Here is an 8,604-nt window from a genome sequence, read left to right as displayed (position 1 = left end):
AAGTTATGGCTCCTGAACAAACTAAATGTGAACAATGAAAATTAGAAGTAGGTTGAAGTTTTCACATAAACTGGTTGGGCTCTGTTGGAACACTACCCTTTTTTGGTAACACTTTCAAGAGAACATGTTCACAGGAAGGCACCGAGGTGTTCCCCTCAGGATAACACAACATTCAGTAAGAGGGAGCAGATAAACACTGTGGCACATAAACCAAGGCCTCGATTGAAGGCCAGCAGATCAAAGAGCCAAACAGACTTCCCATTTCATTTTGTTGGAAATTTGGGATCTTACTGTAACTCTCTTGGACGTGGATTATACCTTTGAAATGGCTTCCTGCGGACCTAATACAACAAGCTACTAATACAGCAATTTACTAATTAATGCGATTGTTGATGAAGTAGGTGGCTGTAGGGGGGTTGGGGGGGATTACTGATCTGATAAAATGCCAAGGAAAGGGAGAAAACTGTAACAGAAATCCAAGGTAACTCAAGACAAAATCCCAACATCCTCGTTCCCCGACTGTCTGGCCATTATTATCTGACAGTTTAAGTGACTTGAATGATGTGATTCACCTACTTTTTTTTTTCCACTCCACTTTGCTGCTAGAGGCCTGGATTCACAGTTGTAGGCAGGGGTGAAAGTTTTCAGGGGAGCAGCATCTGGAGAAGTAGAAAGGTAGAGATTTATCTGCCCCGGCCTTTTGTCCCTCTGTCTTCACAGACACCCCATTGTTCCCTTCTGTGGGCTTAGCCCCCAACAAGATTCTGAGATTATTTCTCTACGTGTTGTGATTTAAGAAACTCTAGTTCAGTATTTCAGTGGAGAAGAATCAAGTCAGCCTCGTAGCTAGGCCTGCTCTGACACTATTCCCAGTTCTAGAACCTAAGCCTTCACTCAGTCCCTGTCAATAAGCCTCCACTTATGCTGCAGTTCTTGAGATACTGGCATCTATCTGCTCAGAGGAATAAGAGTCAGGCTCAAGGAACAGAGTAAAGATCCAGTAACAAGGTCTGGGACCTGAGGCGGGATTCACTGCAATATTTTAAGGAATAAAATGCCATCCCAGCCGGTAGAGCTGGACATCAGTCCTGTCTGGGCAGAATCCCCAGCATACCTTACTTATTACTGAGTACCTGGAGTGTTCCAAAGGATCTACTTTAATCCCTTCTGGGTGGGGAATACAGACTTGGGTTATAAGACAAGATCAGGCTGTCTCAGTAATGAGGAAAGTATTTGGGTAGGTAGCCAAACACGCACTAGTACACTTCAGACACTGTATATTTTCAATTACTTGTTGAGCTGGAAAGAGGCAAAAAGATTGAAAGAAATATTGCTATTCTGCACCTCAGCTACGTAAGTCAGCAAAACATAAGTAAATGATTGAACAGGAAGTGGACCCAGCATGTCATCTGTTTAAAAGGCTGCATTAGAAAATTGGCATAACCTTCTCTGCCAGTAACTGAGGATACAGTTATTAGAGGTCATTTTGGCTGAGATTCTGGTCTAGACTGCTTCTGTACACGTGTGCATGAGCATATGTTTCCCTTGATGGAATTTTTATATCTGAAGAGGGAGATTTTGTTTAGAAAAACTCTGAAAATTGGAACATCTTAAATCTGAGTCTTCTTGGTCCTAAATCCCTGCATCTCTGCCCATCAAATTCTGCACACCGCATTTCTGGGCATGATGACTTCTGAGGTCATTCTTTTTCATATTTCATGTATGACTTCTCAGTAATATAGAGATTCCCAAAATGTGTTTATAGTAAATATTAAGCAATAAAGCCATTCTCTGGTCAAATGCACATAGGAACTGCTGGGCAAATAAAGTTAAATGGTTTTCTTTATTGTGGGATTTTGCAGAGCTAAAAATGCCGATAGTTGCTAATCTCTGAGAAGAATTAAAGTGTTGGATCTTTATTTGAAAACAGAACCCTTCCTATTTTTTCTCATCCATGAGGAGCTCTGGGAACTATTTTGCATTAGAGCATATTTTGAGAAAAGCTCCTGTGGAACCCAACGGAAAAAGCTTAAATAGGACTTTTTTATCCTGTCGAGTTTTGTCAAGTTTGTTCCTCCTCTGCCGCTCTGAAAAATCATGAGGAAACAGTCCCTGTAAACTAGATTCCTTGCGATGAGCAAAAAGCAGACCTTGGAGTTTTAACTTTGCATCCCTGTCCCTGTGTCTGGCCCTGGTTCCTTTCCTTGGAGGCATGAATTTTCCTTTCCTAAAATAGAATGGGTTGCTGTAATCAGTGAAGCACAATCATGGCTATGAAAGGATCATTTTTAGATACTATTTGTTATCGTAGACATGACAGCTATATGCTAAAATCTACTGGAGACATTTTTATAAAAAACAATGCTAGGCAAGGTAAGATTATTGAATGTTTGACATGTTTACTTTAGGTACAAAAAGTACATAAAGTAATAAGTACAATACATAACAGCAGGGAGATTAAAGTATGATATGAGCTATAAATTAATGTTAACCAGTCTTCATGGCCAGGAAGGACATGCCTTTATAAACTAGTATAATGCAGAAGTGTGTGAAAATTATGGGAAATTTTTATAGAATTCATAATAAAACTCTTCACATTAATAATTATTATGTTACCTTCTAATCTTGATTTGATTGTTTTGAAAATCTACTTATTTTATTTTTTGTTCATGACAATAGTAATTAAGATTTAATAGATCTTTATATAGTAAAAGGTGCAGTGGTCTCAAAACCCAAAACTCTGTGAGGTACGAATAATTAATCCCGTTTCAGGGATAAAGAGAAGATGTAAATAACTCAGTTGTAGCCAACTATCAGTACATCTTAGAGCCAAGATATGGATTCACTTCTTACAACACCAGATTCAAAAGTCCAAGTGCTACCATCTGTACTGTTTAAATAGCTTTAGCATTCAATGTATATATTTAATGTATACAATGATTATATACTTAGTACTTTGAGTCTTCATCTAAAAATTTGTGAGCAAAGCATCCAATTATATGATTGACAGTCACATTTCAATTAAGTTGATGGTAAATCTTTTAGATTATGATTATTTAAAATTCTTTCCGCCCTATTCCTCTTGCTTTTCCGACTCTTTTTCCCATTTCAATGCACTAGAGGAAAGGCAGAGGGTACACTTCATAGGAGATGATAGAGAAGCTATTCATCTAGTCTATTCACAGAGTCTGCTGAATAATTTTGCAGTATATCAATGTTACATGCTGGGTCATCCAGCATTCCAGAAAGCACAGGGGTAACCTGACACATACCTCTAGAGCAAATGCCAGAAAATTCCCAGGTATGTAAATGTGCCATTCACCTGGATAAGTAAACCATTTTGTTAACACATCTGGTCTCCAGATGTTTCTATCCTCCTTTAAAAGGATCATGCCTACCTCTCAAGCTCAGGTTAAGGCACCTAAGAACCTAGTTGTGACCATTCAGAAATGATATGTTGATCAAAGCATACTGAGATGACCACAGCTGACCTATGTCACATGGCTAGATGCCAGAGATATACTTTGGTCTATTTCCAAGACAACTACCTGTGTGGTTTCCTTCTTTTCCACACATCCCTTTCAGAGTTGGTCAGGGCTCCCCATGAGAGAGGTAAGGCAGATGGTGACATTATTTCTTTCCATTCTGACCAAAGATTTTACCACTTGCATTTCCTCTTCTCCTCACTGTTGTCATCAAGATTTATATAAATGAGGAGATGCTTTTCTTCCTAAAAAAAGATCTCCTTCTGCCAATGACAACATACCTATACCAGTCATGAGATCATAAATATACAATTTGTTTTGAAATATTTCAAATGGATCCGTATCAACCAGACCTACTCACATCTACAAATCACGTTATCTTTTTTAGAGGCTGTATATAATTTGCTGCCTGCTATAAATTCATTCTCAGTACTCCACACAGGCCGGCAGGGGAAAATGTCATATATTAGATTCTCCCCAAGATTTATTGATTAATTCTCATTAGATTTATTCTCACTTATTTTAGGACCAAAGGCACATGCTCCACAGTTTATTTCCATGCTAATCTCTAAACATAATTTTATTAATTTAAAAAATATCTCCATTAAGTGGCAGATAATTTTATGGATGGAAAAGCTGGGCCATGAGGAGTTAAGGTTAGTATAAAACCACAAAGCTTGAATAGACAGGTAGGAACTGAACTTCTATATCCTTGTTCTGCTTTTGATGTTTTATGTTCGACAGAATATGAACAGCACGGTAATAACATGAGTAATAGGCTTAGATTTAAGTCTGAGCTTGCATACCAGATCTGTCAGTCACTAGCTGTGTTAACTCGCTAAATTATGTGACCTCTCTGGGTTCAGATTTCACTATCTGGATGCTCAGAGAGTGTAATTAACTTAGAGAGTTCATAGGAGGCTTCAGTGAGATTGCCTGTGTGAATGGACCTGGCATTGGTAGGTACCCACTAAATGTGAAATGGTATTTATAAACTTCCAATAAGAAGCTTCAATGAAGAGAAATAACACTATCGGCCTCATTTATGTTAAGTGGTTATTAATGGAAGAGAAATTTTGGTTTTAAGACAAGACTGACGTGCATCAAAGCAGATTAATTCACCAGTCCAGAGTCCCACAGTGTGGACATGGGGAAAATATCCATGCTAAGAACTTACCTTAATGTGGAAAAGATTGTCTGAACAATGCATCCCAGGAAATAAGGCCAAAGCACTGAGCAATTTAATCACATTCTCAAATAAGAAAGAGGGAAAAGAAAAATGAATGAAACTCACAAAGAGTCTAGGAAAAGAGGTGCTTTTTTGTACACGGGAAAGAAATGGATAAAAATTGGGCCACAGAAATGGAATTGAGAATAAGGCAGAGTAGGCCCCAAAGGGAGGATTCAAAAGGCAATGTCCTCAGACAATAATGTCAGAACACACAGTAGTACAAGAACAGAACAGACCTAAAGGGCTCCACTGTCTCCACTGAAAACCTGTGGGGAGCTTCTGGTCTGCACGTGCCCCGCTGTTAGAGGTCTCATTACAAGGAAACGGCCTGGAGTCAGGAGCTTTTCTGTTGAGGTTTTACTAACTATATTGTGTTGAAAGGGTGTAAAGAGTCTGCAGAAAACTGGTCTGGAAGCATGGTCAGATTCCAGAGCTGGAGCAGAGTCAGAGATAATTAATTCAAATAACCCATATTCTAATCATTCAGCAAAACCTTCTTCTTCTGAGATTTGGTAATGAAAGCATCTAATTTTATTTGTCTTGTTGAGCTAACACAACTCATCTCAAGCTTGAATTGTTGACATTTGTAATGTGAAATTACTATAGTTCTACTAGACCAAAAATTGTTTAGCAGGGGAATGTTGATTGTGAAAGAGTCCTTCAGATAGAATAGAAAACAATAAGAGACTGAATGTCAATTGACATCATTGCAATGTTGTGGAGAACAAACCTCACTTAAACTACATTATACTTGACGTTTTAAGATGTAACTACAGAGAATTAGGGAAGTCTGATCTGCTATTAAATCTTTAATAAAATCATGTAAGGCTTCCTTTTCCTTTCATGATATATTTTAATGCTGAATTCAAATTATGAAGAAGTTGGAAAAAAAATCCTATTCCCTGAAATACATTTTATTTTAAGCAGGCATTTACACAGTTCTGCAGCATGACCAACAATTTATATAATCTCTTGTGAGTCACCAAGGGAAGCTGCCATGATTGACCTCATTGCTTTTGAAGTATAACAAAAGAGGCAGGGAAAGTAATGAAAATGTGTCTGGGGCCCCACAGTAATGTTTACTACCTTGGGAGGATTCTCTCCAGGGTCTCCTTTGCAAGACTCACTTTACACAATGTTGATCACGTAAATTACTATTAATTAAGATTAGACTTGAATCTCATTTTTCTCTGTTTCTTCATTTTGATGTTTGGGAGTGCGTTTTATTGAGTACAAAGCAATGATGCGGAAAAGATACAAAGAAAGAAATAGAAGGTAATGAATCATACTATTTAAGGTGTCTTCTTGTAATAAGTTTTTTTTTTTTTTTGGTCTGTTTTTTTCATCTTCACACTAACACTTTCTGGCCCAGGGGAAAGTCAGTTTTTTTCAAGACTGCATAAAGTTCCTCATTCTGACAATTTGCTGGACCCTTGGGGATTATTAGTCAGGAAGGGCTGGCTACAAAACTATAAGGTTTTAAAATTGTGATGGATTTCCAAAAAAGTCACAAAAGTTGTAAATGCTTCTTACAAATAATTTAAACAATTCTGAAGCATCCACAGTAGGCGGTGAAAATTTGTCCTTAATCTTCTGTTCTCTCTCGCACTCTTAAGGAAGTTTTCTTGCTGTTAATCCGACCACATACGGTACCTGTGCTGTTGTTAAATAGAATCAGATTATGTATATGTTTCTTCCCTGAACAATGTTAACTTTGAAATTGTTCCTTTTTAGAACGTGGAGAAACATCTCATTCTTTTTAATAAGTGCCAAATATCCTGCAATATAAATACGCCATAACTCTTTTAATCCTTTCTCTATCGATGAACAATTCTCTAATTTTTAATTGTTCCTTTTTTTCCAGAAATAAACATTTCGTACATATGTCCATAAATCGTACTGTAAATATTTCTGAAGGATAGATTCCTGATGTGAAATTACTGGATAAAAGAATTGAGTATTTTAAACTTCAATAATCGTCCCCCCAAAGATTATGCTGACTTGCATTCTCCTCCCAGTGTACGAGAGGGCCTGCTTCCTCACATTCTTGCCTACCCTGAATAATCTGTTATTAATCTGTGATAAATTAATAGATGGTAAATGGTATATAATTACTGTTTTAAATTGCCACGAAAGAAACATCAGTGCTATTCTTTTCGCTTTATTCACTTGTCTTTTCTCTTGGTCAGTTCTCAAGAATTATTTTATACCCACATGTTTTTAATACTCCCTGAATTCCCTTTGGATGTATTATTGATATTATAGAATCACAGCAATTCACAATGGGAAGGGGCCTTGGTAGAAATCTATCCCTTCTACCCATCTGGTGCTTGGTTAATGTCACCAAGACATGTTTGATCAGCTTGTCCTTGAACACTTCCAACGATGGAAGACTCATGATCTCATGAAGCAACCTGTCCCACCTTTCAATATTCTTTCACTGAATGAAAGATTTTTCTAAGGAGCCAAAAGTTCTTGCCCTATAGTTTCTACTCATTATATAGCTCATGAGTTTTCAATGTGAAATCTAAGGTCTAGATGGTTCCCTCTTGCCCTGGAGATTTCTTCTGAGGGTGCTTTTCCTAATGCTGCTGTGCATGTCTATGAATTAGTTCAGATTAATTGCTAAAGGGAGGTCTTGCTTACATTCTCTGGGACACTACAAATATCTCAGACTGGTAGTTATTTTCTTCTTATACAGTCAATGACACTATCTCTATCTCCACGCCTCCTGTCATTCCTATTGTTAATGGCTTGATATGCTATAGCATCAATGTGTACATTTTCTGAGATCAAGAGAATAAACAGAGGCATTCATAGAAAGCCACATACTTCTAAAAGATACTGCTTACAGTTAATTAGATTTGTTTGTTGGGGAGTGGATAAAAGTTAACTAAACTGGATATGTTATAAAGAATCAAAGGGGATAATTTACAAAAATGAATTCTCAGGTTGGGTCTAGACTAGAGAATAGAGAGGCTTTTTGTTTTCCTTTTCATTTTTTTGGCATTTAAACCTCTCTGAATTTATGTTTTCTTACTCCATATATTTAAGATAAGAGATATTTTTATCTGGGTTGTCACTACTTCTTTTCTTTTTTTCTAAACAAATTGGATCGTTTAAAATATATATATTTCAGTCTCCATTCCTGGAGTCAAGGAAGGAGGCCTTCCCCTCACTTGGGATGGAATGGGAAGGGGAAGCGTGTGGTCCTAACTCTTTTTATCTCGTCCCTCTGAAAAGCAACTACCAGGTACCCAACTTGACAATTATGGCTGTGATAGTGTTTCCTTTTTATGTTCTTTATTTATGTCATATTCCAGGTAAGTGGAACATTACTATAATTTTGGTGTTAGATGAAACACTTACAGATTTTGTATCTTTTTTCTATTTCCAAATTTAATAGGTACATAAAAGGAATAAGGTGGTATGCAAATCAGGATCTTGGGGAAATTTTAAAATTGAGTTCAGTACCTCCAAGTTGCTCCCTGACTATTTGGATCAATCTGTAGAAAAGCTGCTTAAATGACAGAACAGGTGGCAGAGTTACTGAGATACAACAAAGAAGTAGAAAAATCTATCTTAGGTTTTCTCCTACAGAAAGTAGGGCTGGATTCCATTTCTATTGAAAAAATATTTTAATATGCATAACAGCAAGGTGCAAAAACTCAAATAGAAAAGAAGCCTCATTCAAGCCCATTACTCTTAGAAATGTTCTCCAAAAATCACCATTTGAAAAAAAAAGAATCTCACACACTGTACACAATGGTGAGTACTATGGGTTTGTGAAAAAGTTTCAAGTAAAATTCAATTCTAAATATGATTATACATAGTTTTAGAGGTAGAGAGTTATAGGTAAATATTCAAGTTCTGTCACATTGACTGTGT

At 37.0% G+C, this 8,604-nt stretch overlaps 1 long non-coding RNA gene across 1 annotated transcript in view; it reads right to left on the bottom strand.

The window, feature by feature from the left end:
* Positions 1-576: 576 nt before the first annotated feature.
* LOC141276927 (uncharacterized) overlaps positions 577-8,604 on the bottom strand; it is a 213,576-nt gene continuing 205,548 nt past the window's right edge. The window contains exon 9 of the long non-coding RNA XR_012327310.1: positions 577-659. This is a non-coding gene — a long non-coding RNA (uncharacterized lncRNA). The remainder of the gene's footprint in view (positions 660-8,604) is intronic.

This window comes from Tursiops truncatus, chromosome 17 (genome assembly GCF_011762595.2).
Source record: "Tursiops truncatus isolate mTurTru1 chromosome 17, mTurTru1.mat.Y, whole genome shotgun sequence".
In the NCBI taxonomy this organism is placed as follows: domain Eukaryota; kingdom Metazoa; phylum Chordata; class Mammalia; order Artiodactyla; family Delphinidae; genus Tursiops; species Tursiops truncatus.
This window is presented reverse-complemented; position numbering and strand designations above follow the sequence as displayed.